Genomic DNA, 232 nt, shown 5'->3' on the forward strand with positions numbered 1-232 from the left:
AGACTTTATGAGAAGTGAAACATATTTTTTGTTTGTTTGTCTGTCTCTCGTTTTCATATACATAAAATTCTGAATTCCATTTGCAGATTTATAGCATGCTGTATACTGAAATTTTTAAAGATATCTTAAACAAAATAAGATAGATCCCCAAAATCTCATTTATCTTACTGCTATATAATTTTATAACTCAGTTCATCTACCCAACTAAATTTAGTTATATAACTTCTCAAGA

The 232-nt window shown here is 26.3% G+C and overlaps 1 protein-coding gene across 2 annotated transcripts in view; it reads right to left on the reverse strand.

Moving 5' to 3' along the window:
• Nucleotides 1-232, reverse strand: part of LOC119586455 (NPC intracellular cholesterol transporter 1-like) — a gene marked incomplete at its 3' end in the record, with an annotated part of 40,814 nt that overhangs the window by 5,309 nt on the left and 35,273 nt on the right.

This window comes from Penaeus monodon, chromosome 21 (genome assembly GCF_015228065.2).
Source record: "Penaeus monodon isolate SGIC_2016 chromosome 21, NSTDA_Pmon_1, whole genome shotgun sequence".
Classification (NCBI taxonomy): domain Eukaryota; kingdom Metazoa; phylum Arthropoda; class Malacostraca; order Decapoda; family Penaeidae; genus Penaeus; species Penaeus monodon.